This window comes from Erinaceus europaeus, chromosome 13 (assembly GCF_950295315.1).
Source record: "Erinaceus europaeus chromosome 13, mEriEur2.1, whole genome shotgun sequence".
NCBI lineage: Eukaryota > Metazoa > Chordata > Mammalia > Eulipotyphla > Erinaceidae > Erinaceus > Erinaceus europaeus.
Window position 1 is genome coordinate 92,609,955 of NC_080174.1, and position 23,357 is coordinate 92,633,311.

Consider the following 23,357-nt stretch of genomic DNA (forward strand, 5'->3'; position numbering starts at 1 on the left):
GTGCACATGCTCTTGTGCTATTTGGTGCAGTTTGGCCAACCTTAAGTCACCCTTGTCCTTAGTAATCCAAGCAGTGTTCCCTTGACCTTCTGTCACAATCTCAGCCTTTCCCAGTGATTGCATTTTCTTGTCCCTGTAGAGACAAGTGTCTGGTCTAATTAGTTGTTGGTCTGGGAGATTCACATATTCTAAAATTGGTACTTGTCTGATTGCCTCTCGAATAGGGGAGTGCCTATAGAGTCTAGGCCTGTTGTTTAACTCAGAAAATGCCTTTACTATTGCTTCCTCAAGATTTTTATATTCACTGTTTGTTAATTTAGCTTTAATGAGCCCAGTCCATCTCTCTTCATAACCTGCTGCTACTGGGTTGTAAGCCATATGGAATTCCCATATGATACCTAAGTTCTGTGCCCATTGTTGGATCATGTTTCCAGTAAAGTGTGTTCCTTGAGATCAAGGAGCTAACTGTATGACAATTGGAATACCATATACTGATATCCAATTGCGTAAAGTAAAAATACCAGATTTTGGGAGAGGCTATTGCCACTTCTTGCTAATCCTAGACCTGTTCATACATCCACTATTGTACAAGCATATCTGTCCCTGTACTGTTTTAGGGGTCCTATACAATCTATTTGTAGAGTATGGTTAAGATGTAATTTTATTGCAGTCTGTCCTGGGTATCTATAAGAAAATCTATTTGTTCTTTTGGACAATTCTTACAGGACCTGATAGCCAAGTGACTTTAGCATTCCTTTCTTTAAACCACTTGTGTGTTCCATGATTCCCTGGATGCCCTAAAAACTCATGAACTTCTAAGATTTCCTCTAGTGTGATGGGTCTAATCGGGGAGTCCCTTTTTAACTTTAATTTTGTTCCTGTGTTTTCTGTCACTCTCCATCCCCTGTCTATTTTTCCTATAAGAGCTGCTAATTTATCAACCTCATTATTATATTTAGTCTGTAAAGATTCATCTTTCTTATGAGGATCTACATGGTATACCTGAATTTTGATGTCTCTCCCAATCTGGTGTAGCTCCTTCCATGCTTCCTTACTCCAAATCGCCTTTCCATTGATTTTCCAATCTGTATGTTCCCATTTTCCTGACCTTAAGTCTATCTCATTCACTACACACCATGAGTCAGAGAACAAATGTAAATCCTTTCTCTCCTTCAAAGACTTTCAGGCAGCTAAAAGAGCTGCTATAACTTCTGCATTGTTGTGTGGCATGGGACGTGCCTTGATCAATAATGATCATCTTATCGGATGGTCGCAGTGCTGCCGCTTTCCATCTCACCATGTTATTTTGTGTGGTAGTGGAACCATCAGTGAACCAGAGAGGGGGAGTATTGTCCTGGTCCCCATCATTCAATAGGTACCAGTTTCTGGGGAGGGGAGGTGTGTGTGTGGGAGGAATATACCCACCCCCCAGAGCTTGTTGTAACACCTGCTCGGACACTATGGATACCATCTGTGGAGGTTAGAAACCAACTGTTACTTGTTAGAGACTTTTACACAGAAACCAACTGTTACTTGTTAGAGACTGTTACACTGAAACCAACTGTTACTTGTTAGAGACTGTTACACTGAAACCAATGGTTCCTTGTTACAGCTGTTAAACTGAAACCAAAGGCTCCTTGTTACAGCCTTTAAACTGAAACCAACTGCTCTTGTTCCCTGTACTATAAAAAACAGAGAGCAAGAATGTTGTGATCATCAGTGCAGACTCTCCCCTTGTGTGGACAGGTGTCAGCCACCCAATTTAGCATGCGAATAAAGGCTCTTGCTGTTGCATGTAATTCTAGTCTTCCTTCTGTGAGATCCGGACTCTGTGCACAACACCATCCTCTTTGCTATCAGGGATACCAGGAAGAAACTCGAGAGATACCATTTCCATTGAAGTACTTTTCCTTCCATGAGTAGGCCAGTCCACGCTTCTGCCGGTGACTTGAACAAATCTAATATGGGCAGGGTAGTTTGGAGTACTAGCGGATTATTCCTCAAAATAGACTGGCACGTTCTCAAAGCTTCATAGACTGTCCATACATACTTTTCAAACAAGGAAAATTTGTTCTCTGACAAATGGGAATCTTTTACAATAAAATCCTATGGGACTTAGCCTGCTCTGTTCCCTAACAAATTTATTCCAGTTTCCCCAGCTGAGTTTATAGAATACATCAATGACTACTGTTTGACCTTTTTTTAATATCAGTGTGCTGCTTATATTCTATAAGTCACTTCTTCACTATGCCAAAGGCTTCTTGTTGTTCTCCCCATTCAACATTTTCAGTTTTCTTAGTTATGTCATATAAAGGTTTAAGCTCCATTTGTAAGTGTGGTATGTGTTTCCTCCAATACATGAATGTACCTACTATAGCTTGCTGGGTTTGAGACTTATTCTGTGGTGTTCATAGGGCTTTAATTTTCTCTATTGCAGCCTCGGGAATTTTAGGTCCCGTGTTTGACCAATGTACTCCTGAGAACTTTACACTTTTGGGAGTTGGATGGTAGCATAATGGGTTAAGCACACATGGCCCAAAGCACTAGGACTGGAGTAAATGTCCCGGTTCGAGCCCCTTGCTCTCCACCTTCAGGGGTGTTGCTTCACAAGCAGGTGTGTAGGTGTCTGTCTTTCCTCTTCTCTCTGTTCCCCTCTCTCCATTTCTTTCCTATCCAACAACAATGACAAAAGCAATAATAACTACAATGATAAAGAACAACAAGGGCAACAAAAGAGAAAATAAATAAAGAGAGGATGACAGAAAGAAAAAGGAACTCTACACTTTCAGCAGGGTTTGGACTTTAGCCTGATTAATAGTCCATCCTTGTTGTCTCAGTTGTTTAACAGAGCCTGTGTCACAGTGTCCTTATTCTGCCCTATAATTAAAAGATCAGCTACATAAGAAAAAAATTCACATCTCTTTGGTAGCTGCAATGTCTCCAGGCTCCATCTGAGTCTGGTCTTTGAGCTTTGCGCCATGTGCACTTAACATGCTCCACTATCGTCCGACTCCTGTTTTACTTGATTTTTGTGGATGCGTTTTTAAAAAATTTTTTTAAATTTTTAAATTTTTTATTTTTATTTTATTTTATTTTATTGTGGATGCTTTTGTTGAAAAAAATTTAAAGGGTTGGATAGAGATGTCAGTCAAATTTGTGAGCTTGGTAATGGTCCTAATAGGCAGGATAATTCACTACATGTTTCTATAACCTCTTCTGTTTCCATTGCACAGCTAGGGTATTGTACCTTTTATTCACTACAGTATCTTCCATCTAGGGGACATACTGTCCAGTGAAGAGGCTGTGCTGCTAGATTTAAACAGAGTCTCAAGCTATTGCTGTGATTGACCTTCCATTTTCTGGCCTGAAAGACATTCAGGGAAAGAGGAAGAGATGGCAGTTTCTTGGGTAAGTGACTTGCCCCACATCAGATTCTGTTTCTTTTTCCTCTTGAATACTTTGTCCTTTAATTTATACATGTTAAATTTACTGTTTCTGTTTTGCACATCATATTTATGTATCTCTGTCTCTTTCTCTCTCTTTCTGCCAGGGCACTGCTCATCCTTGGCTTCCATGCCTGGCTTATATCCCTGGCTTATGGTCAGCGAATAGAACCTAGTACCTGAGAACCTCATGCAGAAACTTTGTTATCTTCCACTCTCTTCCTTTTCTCTTTTCACTTTACTATTTTTTATTTTATTATTTAATTTTTTAAAGTCTCTTTTGATTTTTTAAAATATTTATTTTCCCTTTTCTTGCCTTTGTTTTAAAAATATTTATTTATTCCCTTTTTTGCCCTTGTTTTTTTGTAGTTATTTATTTCTTTAATTTTTTTCTTTTTTTAAAATTTATTTCTTTTTTTAAATTTCTTTTATATTTATTTACTTATGTTCCCTTTTGTCTTTTTTAAAAAGAATTTATTTATTTATTAATGAGAAAGATAGGAGGAGATGTTGGTATGCATGAGACCCCTTCTGTTTCATTTGGTTTAAATCCCCCCTGCTTAACACTATTCTATTTACATAACCACTTCATTCTATTTACATAACCGCTGTTAACAAGCACCTCCCTCCAGGGCATTGGTTCAATCCCCACTGTTTCATGATATGTTTTTGCTCCATCCCCCCTCCTTGTCACACCCTGATCCCTTCTTTATCACACCCTGATTTTCACCAGTCACTTTTCTCTCCACCCTCTCTATGTCACATCCTGTTTCCACCCTACTTGGGAAGTATATATAAAGACAGCATTGTGAGTTTTAGAGTACTGTACATTGAGTTTAGCTTAGCTCGTCTTAGATTGTGCTGCGTCCTGCATGAATAAAGAGATACTGCTGACAGCTCAACCATGAGTCCCTGGTCATCTGTTACCCGCCCGTGAAGCCAGCCCGGCGAAAACAACATAACCCATCGAAAACAACATAGCCCTGCGAAAACAACAAGGAGAGAGAGAAAGAACCAGACATCACTCTGGTACATGTGCTGCCAGGAATTGAGCTCAGGACCTCATGCTTGAGAGTCCAATGCTTTATTCACTATACCACCTCCTGGACCACTAAATTTATTTCCTTATTGGGTAATTAATGTTTTACAGTCAACAGTAAATACAATAATTTGTACATGCATAACATTCCCCAGTTTACCATTTAACAATACAACCCCCACTATGTCATTTATCATCCTTCATGGACCTGTGTTCTCCCCACCTGAATTTTTTAATTAATTATTTATTTATTTTCCTGTTTGTTGCCCGTGTTTTTTATTCTTGCTGTTGTTATTGAATTTGTCATTGTTGGATAGGACAGAGAGAAATGCAGAGAGGGGGAGAGAAAGACAGACACCTGCAGACCTTCACCGCCTGCTTCACTCCCCTGCAAGTGGGCTCAAATCAGTATTCTTATGCCGGTCCTTGCCCTTTGCGCCACCTGCGCTTAAACACTGCACTACCGCCTGACTCCTGTGAATGATTTTTAATTGCCCTGTGATTAAACATCTTACTGCGGTTATTTATGTTACTCTACTGAGTTGTGTGAGAACATATACTGCTGATTATCCTTTTGATGTATATTATGTAAATATGTTTTCTTATTTTTATTACTGCATCTCTTTGTCTTGGTGATAGGTCTTATCATTATACCAAATATTTTCAGTTTGTTGTAGTCTCAGTGGTTCACTTCTCTATTTGTCTTTGATGTTGAGCTCAGGTCTCTGAATACAAGATTGAATTTGTGGTCCATTATGAGTCGCAATCAAACCCTGCTCACTTAACACTGTCTCCATTTACACAGTGGTGAACAAAAAGTGATTTGTCTTCTAGTTGAAAAATTAAAACGATTAGAGTTACCTAGTGAAAGAAAGTTCCTCAAGTTTTCACACATCACGTCTCTGTAGAGTTTCTTTTCTGAAGGATTCAATAGTGCCCACTCCTCTTGAGTGAATATCACAGTTACATCTTCATAGGTCACTGAGCCCTAAAATATGTGCAATGTGTTCATGGGAGAAAATGCAAGTGACAGCAGATTAGCCATTCAGTCTCTACTTTAGGAAGCCTGTGAAGGATTGTCTCATCTGCAAACATGTCTTTGGTGACGTGAAAACCAAATACCTGTTAATCATGGTCTAGAAGTTGGTACATTGATTAGAACACAGGTCTCTGCTGTGGACCACCACAGCAGATAAGCAGCAGGAGAGTCAGGGGTCTCGAAGGCAACCTCCCCGGTGGGTCAGGAGTTGGCGCAAGGGAGAACAGATAGACATCACACTCTATTGGAGGGCGAATCTGCACTCATTTTAATAGTGAAACTGCATTAGCTTTTATACTTTTTTCAGTTTACATTCAGGTTGCCTAAACAACTAGCTCATAAGGAAGTAGCAATAAACATCATAGTCTTGTGGCTTTGGCAGGCTATATGTTACTCCCCTATTTCTGTAAAGAATGGTACAATACTTAGTATAGCCCTGTTCTCATGGGAGGTCATACCCAGAATTGTTTTTTACTTTTTTTTCATTTTTTAATTGATAGAGACAGTAAATTGAGAGAGAAGGGGGAGATAGAGAGGAAGAGAAACAGAGAGACACCTGCAGAACTACTTTAACACCTATAGAGTGACTACCCTGCAGGTGGAGAGCCAGGAGCTTGAACCAGGATCCTAACCAGTCCGTGCTCTTTGCACCACTTGTGCTTAAACTGCTGTGCTACTACCTGACTCCCTTAAGATCTTTTTATAATTTTGAATATTTGTGTTTTTTTTCAGTATATGTTTTTAGTGAAATCTATTGTTAATATCTGCTTTTTTGGCTCATTATGTAAAATAATATCCTGCATCTTGATAATAGAATCAATTACAGTTTTATGTATTAAAATGTCATTAATTAATTGTTCATTATTTTTACAGTAATACAGCAGTGAAAATCTCTGAATGCAAAAAAAGTCAGAATGGTAAAAAAATTTCAAGAATATGACGTACACAACAAATTATTCACTTATTCTATTCATCTTCAACAACATGAAAGAATTCACAGTAGAGAGAAACCCTATGAATGTAAACTATGTAGTAAAACATTTAGTTGTTCCAGTCATCTTCGGGCACATGAAAGAACTCACAGTGGAGAGAAACACTATGAATGTAAACTATGTAGTAAAACATTCAGGCAATACACTCATCTTCAGGTACATAAAAGAACTCACAGTGGAGAGAAACCCTATGAATGTAAACTGTGCAGTAAAACATTCAGTGATTTTGGTACTCTTTCGAAACATAAAAGAATTCACAGTGGAGAGAAACCCTATGAATGTAAACTATGTAGTAATACATTCAGGTGATCCAGTAATCGTCAGAGTCATGAACAAACTCACAGTGCAGAGAAACCCTATGAATGTAAACAATGTAGTAAAACATTCCGTTGTTCCGCTAGTCTTCAGGCACATCAAAGAATTCACAGTGGAGAGAAACCCTATGAATGTAAACAGTGTAGAACAACATTTGGTTGTTCCAGTAGTCTTCAGAAACATGAAAGTATTCACAGTGGAGAGAAGCCCTATGAATGTAAACTATGTAGTAAAACATTCAGGCTGTCCAGTAATCTTCGGGAACATGAAATAATTCACAGTGGAGAGAAACCCTATGAATGTAAAGAATGTAGTAAAACATTCAGTCGTTCTAGTAGTCTTCAAAAACATGAAAGAATTCACAGTGGAGAGAAACCCTATGAATGTAAACTATGTAGTAAAACATTCAGGCCATACAGTCATCTTCAGGGTCATGAACAAACTCATAGTGGAGAGAAAACCTATGAATGTGAACAATGTAGTAAAACATTTAGTTGTTCCAGTAGTCTTCAAAAACATGAAAGAATTCTTAGTAGAGAGAAACCCTATGAATGTAAACAGTGTGGTAAAACTTTCAATTGTTCAAGTCATCTTCAGAAATATGAAAGAACTCACAGTGCAGAGAAGCCATATGAATGTAAACAATGAAGTAAAGCATTCATGGAGTCTAGTTCTCTTCACTTACATGATAGAACTCACAGTGGAGAGAAAGATACCTCATGGATGTAAACAGTGTAGTCAAACATTCATTTAAGTCAATGTTCTTTGGAGACCAGAAACATCTCACAGTGGAGAGAAACCCAGTGAAAATAAACAGGAAAACATTGATTCAGGCCAGTCATCATTGTCAACATGAAATAACGCAGAACGGAGAGAAATTTGGTAAGTGTAAGCAGTGTTGAAAACATTCTTTATTCTGGTCCTCTATGTAGACATGAAAGAATTCACAGTGAAACAAAACCCCAAGAAAGTCATCAAGCTTTCCAATGTTCCACTAATTTTGAAACACATGAACATATTCACAATGGAAATCAATGTTTTTTTTTAACTTCCCTTTTGTTGCCCTTGTTGTTTTAGTGTTGTAGTTATTATTGTTGTTACTGATGTCATCGTTATTTGATAGGACAGAGAGAAATGGAGTGAGGAGGGGAAGATGGGGAGAGAAATATAAACACCTGCAGACCTGGTACTTGTGCATTGCACCACATATGCTTAACCTGCTGCACTACAATCCAACTCCCAGAAATCAGTCTTTTGAGCATAATCTGTACTATAGATTAGAGAGAGATGTAACTTGAGACATGATGCAGAGGCTTGTGTTTCAATATAATAGCTCTCAGGTGTGAGCCTCTGCACTACATGGGCTAGAGATATGTTCTGTTTTGTGGTCTCTGTATCTGTCCATCTTGTGTAAATATATAAGTAAATATATCTAAATAATTGTAGGAATTACAGTGCCATGTGAACCTGTACCTCTGAATATTCTATAAATGTAAGGAATATGAGTAAGTACTTTGATTCTTTATCCTTTTTTTGGTAATATTTATCTTATTCATTTATTCCATTTTGTTGCCCTTGTTGTTTTATTGTTGTAATTATTATTATCGTTGTTGTTGGATAGGACAGAAATGGAGAGAGGAGGGGGAAGACAGAGAGAAAGATAGAGGCCTGCAGACTGCTTCACTGCTAGTGCAGCAGCAACTCCCCTGCAGGTGGGGAGCCAGGGCTCAAACCAGTATCCTTATGAAGGTCCTTGCACTTTTTGCCACATGTGCTTAATCTGCTGTGCCACAGCTCAACTCCCTCGATTCTTTATCTTAAAGTCTAATATATAAAAAAACCCACTTGGTACTGAGAACTTACTGATGTCAACAATGCTTAGATGTATTCAAATCAATAACAGTTTTTGCACATATAAAATCATTGGCATTAGAAAATCAATTATTTCCAGTGTGGACATTCTAGAATGACCTTATAGACCTAAAAAGGAACTTGAACTAGTGAGAACAGTGAATGTAAAACAGTGGAATAATCATGGATCTTACAATATGTGAATCTTTATTTTCTTTTTGCATAAATTGTATCTGTCTAGTTGAAAAGTACATATTCTCTCTAAATTTCTCATTTTATACTTTTTATTTAAAATATTTAAATTTTATTTGGTAAGACAAAGAAATTGACTGGGAGGTGGTAGTAAGGGAAAGAGAGCCACCTTCAGCACTGCCTCCCAGTCTGAAAGCTTGTGCCCTGCATGTGAACACTGGGGGCTTTTACCCATCTCCTACTTCATGGTATCTAATTTTGATTATCAGGTTGCAAGTTGTGAAACAGTGCTGCAGATGTCTTGCCCCCTATTGCCCTTCTCTGTTGATTTTTGTCTATTCTAATAAAGAAAATACTTTAAAATTATCTCCCGACAGATAAATGATTTCATAGCTAAAAATCATCAAATATTTAGATAAAAACATGCAGAACTCTCCTCCATATAGGTTGTTCAACATGTTCATCACTACAAACTTAGTTGCAAGGAAACCAAAAGCAAAAATAAATGAATACAATTACATCAATTGAGAAGGTTATATGAAGCAAAGGGAGTCTACCATAACAGATGCTTCCCACAGACACTGAGAAAAAGTTTTGTCTTTCATCACAGTATTGATAAGCAAAATACATAAAGAATTCATCAATTAAAAAATTTATCCATTGGACAGGTGTAGATAGCACAGTGGTTATGCAAAGAAACTTATTGCTGAGGCTCTGATGTCCCAGGTTCAATTCCCCACCTGCACCACCATAAGTCAGAGCTGGACATTGCTATGGTGTTTCTCTGTTTCTGCATCTCTCAAAAATAAAAATATATTTTTTATGATTTATTTCTTTATTGGGGAATTAATGTTTTACATTCAACAGTAAATACAATAGTTTGTACATGCATAACATTCCCCAGTTTCCCATTTAACAATACAACCCCCACTATGTCATTCATCATCCTTCATGGACCTGTATTCTCCCCACCCACTCCCCCATCCCAGAGTCTTTTACTTTGGTGCAATACGCCAATTCCATTTCAGGTTCTACTTGTGTTTTCTTTTCTAATCTTGTTTTTTAACTTCTGCCTGAGAGTGAGATCATCCCATATTCATCCTTCTGTTTCTGACTTATTTCACTCAACATGATTTTTTCAAGGTCCATCCAAGATTGGCTGAAAACAGTGAAGTCACCATTTTTTACAGCTGAGTAGTATTCCATTGTGTATATAGACCACAACTTGCTCAGCCACTCATCTGTTGTTGGACACCTGGGTTGCTTCCAGGTTTTGGCTATTACAAATTGTGCTGCCAAGAACATATGTGTACACAGATCTTTTTGGATGGATGTGTTGGGTTCCTTAGGATATATCCCCAAGAGAGGAATTGCAGGTTCATAGGGTAGGCCCATTTCTATCCTTCTGAGAGTTCTCCAGACTGTTCTCCACAGAGGTTGGACCAATTGACATACCCACCAGCAGTGTAGGAGGGTTCCTTTGACCCCACACCCTCTCCAGAATTTGCTGCTGTTACCTTTTCTGATGTATGACATTCTCACAGGAGTGAAGTGGTATCTCATTGTTGTCTTGATTTGCATTTCTCTGACAATCAGAAACTTGGAGCATTTTTTCATGTATTTCTCGGCCTTTTGGATCTCTTCTGTGGTGAATATTCTGTCCAAGTCCTCCCCCCATTTTTGGATGAGGTTATTAGTTGTCTTGTTGTTGAGTCTGGCAAGCTCTTTATATATGTTGGTTATTAAACTCTTATCTGATGTATGACATGTAAATATCTTCTCCCATTCTGTGAGGGGTCTCTTGGTTTGGGTAGTGGATTCTTTTGCTGTGAAGAAGCTTTTTAATTTGATGTAGTCCCATAGGTTTATACTTGACTTAGTCTTCTTTGTAATTGGATTCGTTCATTGAAAATGTCTTTAAAATTTATGCGGAAAAGAGTTCAGCCAATATTTTCCTCTAAGTATTTGATAGTTTGTGGTCTAACATCCAAGTCCTTGATCCACTTGGAATTTACTTTTGTATTTGGTGAAATACAGTGATTCAGTTTCATTCTTCTGCATGTTTCAACCCATTGTTTCCAACACCATTTGTTGAAGAGACTCTGCTTTCCCCATGTAATAGTCTGGGCCCCTTTGTCAAAGATTAGATGTCCATGGGTGTAGGGCCTCATTTCTGGGCTCTCAATTCTATTCCACTGGTCATGTTCCAGTACCAAGCAGTTTTGATGACAATGGCCCTATAATACAGTTTGAGATCTGGGAGTGTGATGCCTCCAGTTCTGTTCTTTTTTCTCAAGATTGTTTTGGCATTTATAGGTCTTTTCTGGTTCCAATAAACATTTGTAGCATCTTTTCTATTCTCCTAAAAAATGTGCTTGGGATCTTGATGGGGATAGCATTAAATGTGTACATGGCTCTGGGTAATATATTGATTTTGATGATGTTAATTCTTCCAACCCATGAACATGGAATATCTTTCCACTTCTTTGTGTCTTTTTCAATTTCTTTGAGTAGTGACTCATAATTTTCAGTATACAAGTCTTTCACTTCCTTTGTTAGATTTACTCCTAGATATTTTATTGTTTTTGTTGCTATAGTAAAAGGAATTGATTTCTGGATTTCAATTTCTTCTTTTTTTAAATTAATTTATTTATTGTTTTTGTTGCCCTTGTTTTTTGTTGTTGTTGTTGATGTTGTTGTAGTTATTATTGATGTCATTGTTGTTGGATAGGACAGAGAGAAATGGAGAGAGGAGGGGAAGACAGAGAGGGGGAGAGAAAGACAGACACCTGCATACCTGCTTCACCACCTGTAAAGTGACTCCCCTGCAGGTGGGGAGCCGGGGGCTCGAACCGGGATCCTTCCACTGGTCCTTGTGCTTAGCGCCACCTGCGCTTAACCCGCTGCGCTACCGCCCAACTCCCGTCAATTTCTTCTAACTTAGTGTTTGCATAGAGGAATGCCACTGACTTTTGAATGTTAATTTTATAAGCTGACACCTTACTGTATTGCCTGATGATTTCCAAAAGCTTCTTGCTGGATTCCTTAGGTTTTTCTATGTATACTATCATGTCATCTGCAAATAAGGAGAGTTTGACTTCTTCTCTTCCAATCTGTATGCCTTTAATTCCTTGCTCCTGCCTGATTGCTATGGCAAGAACTTCCAACACTATGTTGAATAGTAATGGTGATAGTGGACAGCCCTGTCTAGTACCTGATCTGAGGGGAAATGCTTCCAGTTTTTCCCCATTGAGTATGATTGTGTTACTGTTAATATATTGCTGTATCTCTTTCAGTAGAAGTTTGATGTATTTAGATGGCTTCTCATTGGGTGCATAGATATTAATAATTGTTAAGTCCTCTTGATTGACTGATCCTCTGAGCATTAAGTAGTGTCCATTCCTATCTTTTTTAATCTTATCTATTTTAAAGTCTATCATGTCAGATATGAGAATAGCTGTTCCTGCCCTTTTTTGTGGGCCATTGGCTTGAATGATAGTTTTCCATCCTTTCACTTTAAGTCTGTGTTTGTCTTGTTGAGTTAGGTGAGTTTCCTGTAGACAACATATTGTTGAGTTGTGTTTTCTGATCCATCTTCCTACTCTGTGTCTTTTAATAGGTGAATTCAGGCCATTCACATTTATTGATATCAAAGATTGAAGATATTTTAATGCCATTCTTGTAGAGTTTTAGAGTGTTTTGATATATGTTCTATTTGTGGTGGTCTGGTTGTTTATAGGAAACCTTTCAGAACTTCTTTCAAGGCAGGCTTGGTGATGGTTGCTTCCTTCAACTGTTGCTTGTCTGAGAAGGTTTTGATGCTTCCATCTAGTCTGAATGACAATCTAGCAGGATATAGTATTCTTGGCTGAAAGCCTTTCTCATTGAGCACTCGATAGATATCTTGCCATTCTCTTCTGGCCTGTAGTGTTTGTATGGAGAAGTCTGCTGCTAATCTTATGGGTTTTCCTTTGTAGGTGACTCTTTGTTTTTCTCTTGCAGCCTTGAGGATCCTTTCTTTATCCTTATTCCTTTCCAATCTAAGTATGACATGTCTTGGTGTCTTTAGGTCTGGGTTAATTCTGTTTGGGACCCTTTGGGCTTCTTGAATCTTTATGTCTTTGGTGTTGTCTAGACTAGAGAAATTTTCAGCTATTATGGCCTGGAGAACGCTTTCTTCCTCCCCTTCTCTTTCTTCCTCTGGTAAGCCAATAATGCGTATATTGTTTCTTTTGAAGTCATCCCATAGGACTCTGTTGTTGTTTTCAGCATCTCTTAATCTCTTTTTGAGATCTCTTACTTCTTTTTTAGTTGTCTCTAATTCATCCTCAGTCTTGCTAATTCTGTCTTCAGCCTCATTGATTCTATTCTCTCTGCCCTCTACTGCTTTCTGGAGTTCATCTATTTTGTTGCCCTGCTCTGATACTGTTTTAGCTTGTTCAGCTAGTTGCCTTCTTAGCTCAGCAATTTCAGCTTTCAGCTCTCTAATAACCATGCGATTATTAGAATTTTCTTCCATATTCTCATTTGTTGTTCCTGCAGTTCTGATTACAATTTTTTCAAATTCTTTACTCACTCCTGTTATTATTTCCTTAGCTAATGTTTGGATGTTGAACTCGTTGTTTTGTGCTTCGCCCTCTGGAGGACTTTTAGCTGGACTCTTGTCCTGGTTCGAGTCTCCAATATTTTTTCTTGTTGTCTTAACCATTTTATATAAGCTAACAGTTTTTTCAATCCCTGAGTTGGAATTCAGTGGTGTAAAAGCCTTTTTTTTTTCCCCTGTAGGCTATGGTAGCCTGAGGGCTTTTAAACTATCAATAGGCTTCTTGGCTTAATCAATGACTCCTGACCAAGAGATAAAGCAGGGTGTGGCAGAGATAATCCAGTGGTTATGCAAAGAGACTTTCACAGCCCTTCAGCTATGCCACCGAGGTATAGGTCTTCTCCTGAGTTTCCCGGTTAGATCTCTGTGCCCTGGTGTCCCTCCCTGTTGCTGCTCCAGATTCTGAGGGTAGTAGCAATGGAGACTCAGAGTTGTACTTGGTGAGTCTCTGGGGAGTCCTTTCCTCCCTTCAGCTGTCCCCTTGTTGGTGGAGCAGACTGGAGGTGGTGTCTCCACTGACAAACTGTCGAACTGTTAGCAGTCACTTAATCTCTCCTTAGGCCCCTCTCTCCTCTCTGTCACCAGCCACGCGTGTTTGTACTCACGGGTGATTTACTGGGTTTCTGTGGTCATTCTAGTCCTGTCTTGTTTCGGTCCGGGTGGTCTCCTTTGGTATTCCTAGTTGATCCAGGAGAGGAGAGGAGAGGAGAGGAGAGAAAGCGATCTGCTCTCCCCATTGAGTATGATGTTGGCTGTAGGTTTGCTATATATTGACTCCACTATCTTCAGGAATTTTCCATCTATTCCCTTTTTTTGTAGTGTTTTGATAGTGAAGGGATGTTGGATTTTGTCAAAGGCTTTCTCTGCATCTATTGATATGACCATGTGGTTTTTGGTCTTGCTTATGTTGATGTGGTGGATCACATTGATTGATTTATGTATATTAAACCAACCTTGCATGCCTGGGATAAACCCCACTTGGTCATGAGGAACAATCTTTTTGATACACTGCTGTATCCGGTTGGCTAGAATTTTGTTCAATATTTTCGCATCTATGTTCATCAGAGATATTGGTCTGTAGTTTTCTTTTTGGTTGTGTCCCTGTCTGCTTTTGGTATCAGGGTGAAGTTGGCTTCATAGAAGCTGGCAGGGAGTATTCCAGTGTCTTCAATCTTCTGGAAGACTTTTAAAAGTAGAGGTATTAGTTCTTCTTGGAAGGTTTTGTAGAATTCATTTGTAAAAGCAGCTGGTCCAGGACTTTTATTCTGGGAAGGTTTTTGATAACTGTTTCAATTTCATTAGCTGTGATGGGCCTGTTCATGTCATCCACTTCCTCTTGACTTAGTTTTGGAAGTTGGTAGTTACCAAGGAAATCGTCCATTTCTTCCAGGTTCTCTAACTTGGTGGCCTATAGTTATTCATAGATGCCTCGCATGATATGTTGAATTTCTGCGGTGTCTGTTGTGATGTCTCCTCTTTCATTTACTATCCGATTTATTTGGGTCTTCTCCTTTTTTGTTTTGTGAGTCTGGCTAAAGGTTTGTCAATTTTGTTTACTCTTTCGAAGAACCAACATTTACTTTCATTGATCTTTTGTATGGTTTTCCTATTCTCAATGTTATTTATTTCTGCCCTAACTTTAATGATTTCTGTCCTTCTGGTTGCTTTAGCGTTCCTTTGTTGTTTTTCTTCTAGGTCTTTAAGATGTGCAATCAGGCTGTTTATTTGTGCTTTTTCTTGTTTCCTAATGTGTGCTTGTATAGCTATGAACTTCCCTCTTAGGTCTGCTTTCGCTGGGTCCCAAATATTTTGATAGCTTGTGTCTTCATTTCCATTGAACTCTTGAAACATTTTGATTTCTTCCTTGATTTCCTCTTTAACCCAGAAGTTGTTAAGAAGTGTACTGTTGATCTTCCACATTTTGAGACTGTTACTAATCTTTTGTTGATTGTTAAGTGTTAGTTTAATTCCACTGTGGTCTGAGAAGATGCTTGGGATGATTTCAATGCTCTTGAATTGGCTGATGCTGTCTTTGTGGCCTAACATATGGTCTATCCTTGAGAATGACCCATGTGGATTTGAGTAAAATGTGTATTACAGTTTCTTGGGATGAATGACTCTGAAAATGTCCAATAGTTCTAGTTTATCTATCTCTTCATTTAGCTCCCTTATGTCTTTACTGATTTTCTGCCTGGATGATCTGTCAAGTTGAGAGAGTGTGGTGTTGAAGTCCCCTATTATGATTGTGTTACTGTTAATATATTGCTGTAGCTCTTTCAGTAGAAGTTTGATGTATTTAGATGGCTTCTCATTGGGTGCATAGATGTTAATAATTGTTAAGTCCTCTTGATTGACTGATCCTCTGAGCATTAAGTAGTGTCCATTCCTATCTTTTTTAATCTTATCTATTTTAAAGTCTATCATGTCAGATATGAGAGTGGCTGTTCCTGCCCTTTTTTGTGTGCCATTGGCTTGTATGATAGTTTTCCATCCTTTCACTTTAAGTCTGTGTTTGTCTTGTTGAGTTAGGTGGGTTTCCTGTAGACAACATATTGTTGGGTTGTGTTTTCTGATCCATCTTCCTACTCTGTGTCTTTTAATAGGTGAATTCAGGCCATTGACATTTATTGATATCAAAGATTGAAGATATTTTAACGCCATTCTTGTAGAGTTTTAGAGTGTTTTGATATATGTCCTATTTGTGGTTGTCTGGTTGTTTATAGGAGACCTTTCAGAACTTCTTTCAGGGCAGGCTTGGTGATGGTTGCTTCCTTCAACTGTTGCTTGTCTGAGAAGGTTTTGATGCCTCCATCTAGTCTGAATGACAGCTTAGCAGGATATAGTATTCTTGGCTGAAAGCCTTTCTCATTAAGCACTCGATAGATATCTTGCCATTCACTTCTGGCCTGTAGTGTTTGTATGGAGAAGTCTGCTGCTAATTTTATGGGTTTTCCTTTGTAGGTGACTCTTTGTTTTGACCTGCAGACCTGATTAACCGCCTGTGAAGCAACTCTCCTGCAGGTGGGTATCTGGGGACTCGAGCCGTGATTTTTACACTGGTCCTTGTGCTTTGCACCACGTATGCTTTACCTGCTACACTTCTGCCCGACTGACTGCCAGAGGATCATTTGTTTACACATAATTATCTGTATTTATGTATTGCATAGAGGTGTCCAGAAAGCTACAGGGTGGGAAAAAGAGAGGAAGAGAGAGAGAGAGAGAGAGAGACCTGAAGCTCTGCTTCACCACTTGTGAAGCTTTTTTCCTGCATGTGGGGACTGAGGACTCAAACTCAGGTTTGTTCACTACAATGTTTGTTTTCTACCTGGTGCGCAACCACCCACCCCCCACATGCTTCAGGATTATCTTGTCCAATGTGGTGGATGGGTCCCTCCATAAGACCAACCTTGAAGCTCTAGGATACAGTCAGTCTGTGTGTTTGTTTGTGTAGGGGGTGCACAGCACTTCAGGCACTATGGGGTTGTCAGTGTCACTATTACTTAGAAAGGAGTCTCTTGAGCTAAAGGAGGAAGGAGACACAGACCTCTTCACCTCTGAGTAACAAATCTTTGGAGGAATTTGAGGATGGGAGCTCTTCTGGTGAGTGACCGTGGAATGAGAGGGGATCCCAGGCAGATGACCAGGACACGATCTGGGGCAGGAATTTGGCTCTGTCCTTGCACAGTACTGAAGCCCCTCTACCCTGGAGGGACCTCGACCATCTGGTGAAGATCCCACCTCTGGTCAATAAGGCTGTTCCTCTTTTCCATCTCTCTGCTGGCAGTTGACATCTACTATCTTTCTTAATTTATTAGGAGGATTAATTATTTATAGTCTGGTTGTCTTGCACCAAAGTAAAAGACTGTTCCATGGATTGAATTCAGAACATCATGGTTTTTCTTTTTAATTTTTAAAATTATCTTTCTTTCTTTCTTTATTGGATAGAGACAGCCAGAAATTGAGAGGGAAGGGGGTCAGAGAGGAAGAGAGACACCTGAAGCACTGCTTCACTGCTCGTGAAGTTTTCCCCTGTAGGTGGGGACCGGGGACTCAAACCTGGGTCCTTGCTCACTGTACCATATGCGTTCAACCAGGCATGCCACCACCCAGCCCCAGAACCTCATGTTTTAATGGCCCAATTTTTATCTACTGCACTACCTCCCACACCATAATTTTTTCTGATCTTAAATAGAAGGCAATGCTTAATGTCACTGACTTGATGGCATCTAAGCCTACTCTTACTCTTCAGTCTCATCTTTCATTTTCCTTTCATATCAAAGCCCTGAGTTGAGTGAAGCACTCATATTACTTCCCTGAATGAAGCTTTTTCTCTCTAACTCCTTTGGCTTCATGGTCCCCAGTCCTCACTCCCTAAAAATCTCTCAGTCAAGATGAGTTCATTCGTTGACTAAGCAAGTTCAGGCAATAGGGGCCTAATTATGAAAACAAAGGTTCACTGTCTACAACCATGATTGTTGCTCCCCTACACGCTATCAAAGACTTCCCTCCACAGAACACAGCTCTGTTGTAAATTAACTTATATAATGGGTTTGGGGGTTGGGGCTGCTTATGGCTGCTGCTGAGGTGCATAAAAGGATTCATGGCAGGAGCTGGGAACTGGTTTAAACAATACAAGGTTTACTAGGGTGAAATAGGTGAAATGCAAAATACCCTCATCATCAAGGCATACGTTAAGCATACGTTAGGTCTGTAACATCTGGATATAGTTATCAAAAGGTTAGTCCCATAAGATAAACAATTATAATCTCTGGGAAAGGTTGCTCATGGCTATAGAGGGTTCTAGAAGTTTTCCAGCTAGCAGATTCACACATGTTCAGTTCCCAAGAGAAGTAGACATTGCGGATGAATGCTTGGAGCACCTCCACCGAGATGCATCTGACCTTGAGAAGAATCCTCAGCCTAAGAGACTCACATGCTCAAATCCTTTGCTTTTATACATTCCCTTCTCTGAAGCACCTCCTGAGGCTGAGGTCCTTTGTGTGCTAATAGCCCCAAACTCCTGCTGGGGTCACCACAGAGCTCCATTCTCTCTCTTTTTTCTTTGCCCTACAGGCTTGTTGCTGGGGCTCCGTGACTGCACTAGGAATCCACTGCTCCTGGAAGCCATTTTTCCCTCTTGTTACCCTTGTTTATATTGCTGTAGTTGTTGGATAAAACAGAGAAATGGAGAGAGAAGGGGAAAACGGGAAGAGAAAGACAGACATCTGCAGACCTGCTTCACCGCTTGTGAGGCGAACACTGTACAAGTGCGGAGCCGGGGACTGGCACCAGGATTTTTAGTCCAGTCCTTACTCTTGGCTCCACTGCACTACCACCCCAAGCCCCTCGCCTCTCCTTTAAAATGAAACTGTCTTCAACTTGGATGCCATCAACACTCCTCTGAACAGCCTCCCAGTACTCCCATTAACTAGTCAAATTGCCTCACATTTGACTGAGCTGAGGCCACTTACTGGCCTTATCCACTGCCTGTCTCCTCTGGCATGGCTGACTCCCCACCTACCCTGCTGCCCAGCCTGTCTCTAGACAATGCTGGGTGTGGTAGACATCAAAGAAAACAGACCCCACAGCTCTATTCTCTTACTTCCTTCATCTCCCCCCATGTATAAGCAGCTGTCCCTGAGACTCCACAGAAAAGGCTCCGACAGGTTACTTCACACCAATAACTCTAGAAGCCTGATCACATGGCAGATCTTAGTCACCACCTTCTCTGCCTCTATTTCTAACTCAGGGACAGTGGAGAAATGGATATATCAACTAGTGCAAAGTAAACAGACTGTGATTAATCATAAGGAGAGCTATTTACCTGCACTGTGCTTTTGATTGCTTTTTTTTCTTTTTTTAAAAATTTATTTAAGAAAGGAGACATTAAAATCGTAGGATGGGGGATTACAACTCCACACAATTCCCACCACCCAATCTCCATATCCAATCCCCTCCTCCAATAGCTTTCCCATTCTCTATCCCTCTGGGAGCATGGACCCAGGGTCATTGTGAGTTGTAGAAGGTGGTGTTGTTTTTGCCGGGGCTGGCTTCATGGTTGGGTAAAAGATACCAGAAACACACGGCTGAGCTGAGAACGCAGTTTAATCTTTATTCACGAGCGGGCAATGTGCTCTTCCATCTTTCTCCTCTGGTGGCGGTGGAGCGGAACTCAGGAAGTACGTAGGATAGGGGATGGGGAGAAGGGAGAAGCGTGAAACTAGCAAGGGCTGAACCACAATCTCCCTGAGGCAGGGGGGAGTGAGACCAAACCAATGTAAAGCATACCAACAAGGTGGTTGTCTTGCTTCTGTAATTGCTTCCCGGCTGAACATGGACGTTGACTGGTCAATCCATACTCCCAGTCTGCCTCTCTCCTTCCCTAGAAATGGTGAGTCTGTGGGGGAATCTGAGCTCCAGGACATATTGGTGGGGTCTTCAGTCCAGGGAAGCCTGGTCAGCATCCTGTTGGCATCTGGAATCTGGTGTCTGAAAAGAGAGTTAACATACAAATCCAAACAATGTGTTGAAGAATCATGGACCCAAAGCTTGGAATAGTGGAGATCAAGTGTTGTGGGGTTTGATTGTTTTCTTACCAAAACTATGCTGAGTTCTGAGTTATAGTAACTTTGAGGACTGAAACATGTTACACTGAGTCTCAAGCATGAACTTTAGTTGTATAACTGCTATGCTAACTCACTGACCCCAAACATGCCCCAGACACATGGTTTCACTTCAAAATTGTTTTGAATATGGGCCCCAGATCAAATTGATGGGGGTTACAGTTGACAATATTTATACACCTTTCCTATATTTGGGAGCTACTCTTCCCTGATTCAGCTTTCTAGCTCTTTTTCCAGCCATGACATCATCTCCTCAGACAATAACTTGGGACCACCTGCATGTCAGATGTCAGGTTCAGAAAAAAAAACAAAACCTAGTATAATTGTGGGCCCTTTGGAATATAACAAAAATAGGCCTACTAACTAGCTACACAATGGAGACCTCCAAATCTTCATCCTCATGATTCCAGCCTTTAGGTTCATAATTAGTCAACAATTTGTTTGGCTTTATATGTCAACTCTTCTCAGCCACCAGGTTCCATATGATGCCATAATGCCAACAAGGTTTCCCAGGGTAGAGGAACCCACCAGTGAGTCCTGCAGCCCCACCTCCCCAGATCCCTGCCCCACTAGGAAAAGAGAGAGACAGGCTGGGAGTATGGATCCACCTGTCAGTGCCCACATTCAGCAGGGAGCAATTCCAGAAGCCAGGCCTCCACTTTCTGCATCCCACAATTCTGGGTCCATACTCCCAGAGAGATAAAGACTAGGAAAGCTGTCAAGGGAGGGGATGGGATACAGAGTACTGGGGGTGGGAATTGTGTGGAGTTGTTTTTCCTATGTTTTTTTCAGTGTTTATTTTTTAGAAATAAATTTTTAAAAAAAGTTTCAGGGGCAGGGGTCTCCAGAAAATTGGGGCTTGCCTGATCCGGGGACTCATGTGTTGTTGGCTTTTTCATTGTTTTATATTTCTGAGAGGTTGAGAGAGGAGGAATTCTATTGGGCTAACCTGAGGGTGTTTCTTCCCAGGAATGTGCTCTGTGGGTTGGAGAGAACTCGACCAGAGCCAACCTGTGCTGCTGCAATGCTGGAGAGGAACCAGGAACTCATGCCAGGGTAGTGTTGAGGGAGAGACTCTGGGACATGGAGTGGGAACACCATGCAATGTTTATTGATTAGAAAAAACTGCCTTTTATATCTTCTGGTCCAGGACTTTTATTTTTGGGGAGATTTTTGATAACTGTTTCAATTTCATTAGCTGTGATGGGCCTGTTCATGTTATCCACTTCCTCTTGACTTAGTTTTGGAAGTTGGTAGATATCTAGGAAATCATCCTTTTCTTCCAGGTTCTCTAGCTTGGTGGCCTATAGTTATTCATAGAAGCCTCGCATGATATGTTGAATTTCTGCGATGTCTGTTGTGATATCTCCTCTTTCATTTAGTACCCATTTTATTTGGGTCTTCTCCCTTTTTTGTTTTGTGAGTCTGGCTAAAGGTTTGTCAATTTTGTTCACTCTTTTGAAGAACCAACATTTACTTTCATTGATCTTTTGTATGGTTTTCAATGTTATTGATTTCTGCCCTAAGTTTAGTGATTTCTATCCTTCTGGTTGCTTTAGGGTTCCTTTGTTCTTCTAGGTCTTTAGGATGTCCAATCAGGATGTTTATTTGTGCTTTTTCTTGTTTCCTAATGTGTGCTTGTATGGCTATGAACTTCCCTCTCAGTACTGCCTTAGCTATGCCTCAAATATTCTGATAGTTTGTGTCTTCATTTTCATTGAACTCTCAAAACATTTTGATTTCTGCTTTTACAAATGAATTCTACAAAACCTTCAAAGAAGGTTTTTAAATTTCAAGTGGATCCAGGACTTGGATGTTAGACCACAAAGTATCAGATACTTAGATTTTTTGCCCTTGTTTTTTTATTGTTGTAGTTATTATTTTTTTTGTTACTGATGTCATTGTTGTTGGATAGGACAGAGAGAAATGGAGAGAGAAGAGGAAGACAGAGGAGAGAAAGATAGACACCAGCAGAGCTACTTCACCGCCTGTGAAGTGACTCCACTGCAGGTGGGGAGCCGGGGGCACGAAATGGGATCCTTCCGCCGGTTCTTGTTCTTTGCACCACATGCGCTTAACCCGCTGTGCTATGCCCGACTCCCTCTTTTTTCTTTTATTATTTAATTTTGAAGTCTTTTTTGATTTTTTTAGATATTTATTTTCCTTTTCTTGCCTTTGTTTTAAAATACTTATTTATTTATTCCCTTTTGCTGCCCTTGTTTTTTTGTAGTCATTTTTTGTTCAATTTTTAATTTTATTTATTTATTTATTTTCCTGTTTGTTGCCCGTGTTTTTTATTCTTGCTGTTGTTATTGAATTTGTCATTGTTGGATAGGACGAAGAGAAATGGAGAGAGGAGGGGAAGACAGAGAGGGGAAGAGAAAGACAGACACCTGCAGACCTGCTTCACCACCTGCTTCACTCCCCTGCAAGTGGGCTCGAATCGGTATCCTCATGTCGGTCCTTACCCTTTGCGCCACCTGCGCTTAAACGCTGCACTACAGACTGACTCCAGTGAGCGATTTTAATTGCCCTGTGACTAAACATCTTCTTGGTTAAAGAGACTGTATATTTCTTTCTGCACATTTACTGTGGTTATTTATGTTACTCTACTGAGTTGTGTGAGAACATACATTGCTGACTAGCCCTTTGATATATGTTGTAGTGCCAGGGCCACAGAGAAGAGAGAGAGAGGGTCCAGAGCAAAGAGGAAACACAAATCTTTATTCGCGCTGGCACCTCAGAGTTGGGTGTTAGAGAAGCAGGTTGGGCCACGTGGAGGTAGAGAAAATGGCCGCCTCACGCAGTAACCTTTCCTGCGTCTGAACACCAGAGTGGAGCGCCAGCAAGAGAGAGAGGTGTGGAAAACGCAGGGTTTTTATAGGAGTAGCTTCAGCGAGTATGGGAAGGGGGTGGAGTAACCATAGCACTCCAGGATAGGATGATAACTCTCATGAGAATGGGAGGGGGGAGGAGTAACCAGAGCACTCCAGATATCATGGGGATATTGACAATGTCCTGAGGGCACAACATGGCTGAACAGGCACTCCGAGAATGTCCCAACTCTCCAGGGAACTAGCAGTAGCCTGAGGGGACAACATGGCAGCTGTGACTGCATTGGCAAAATTTCCCAGCAGATATATAGCATGTAAATATGTTTTCTTATTTTTATTACTGCATCTCTTTGTCTTGGTGATAAGTCTTGTCATTATACCAAATATTTTCAGTTTGTTGTAGTCTCAGTGGTTCACTTGTCCATT